This window comes from Plasmodium gaboni, chromosome 1 (genome assembly GCF_001602025.1).
Source record: "Plasmodium gaboni strain SY75 chromosome 1, whole genome shotgun sequence".
NCBI classification, from domain to species: Eukaryota; Apicomplexa; class Aconoidasida; order Haemosporida; family Plasmodiidae; genus Plasmodium; species Plasmodium gaboni.
In genome coordinates this window covers 162,086-162,455 of record NC_031481.1, presented here as the reverse complement: position 1 = coordinate 162,455, position 370 = coordinate 162,086, and positions in this window count along the sequence as shown.

The following is a 370-nucleotide window of genomic DNA, read 5'->3' as shown; positions in this document are numbered from 1 at the left end:
AAAGAATAAAGGAAGTAAAAAATAAATAATTATTATATATATATTATTATTTATATTATATTCTTAAAAAAAATTCCATGTCATATAAAATATAAAATCATAAAATAAAAAGCTCCTTTTAACAATAGAGAGAGAATTTTCTTCTCTCACCAGAAAAAAAAAAAAAAAAAAAAAAAAAAAAAAATTAAAGGAATTATAGTACCATATAATATTATATATACACACATATGCATAATGTAAATTTTTTTTTTTTTTTGTATTATTAAAATATATTAAATATATATATATGTTTCATATTTTTCTTTTTTCTTTATTTCCTTGAATTTTTTATATCCTTGTCATTCTTGAAATTATAAATTATTATATATAA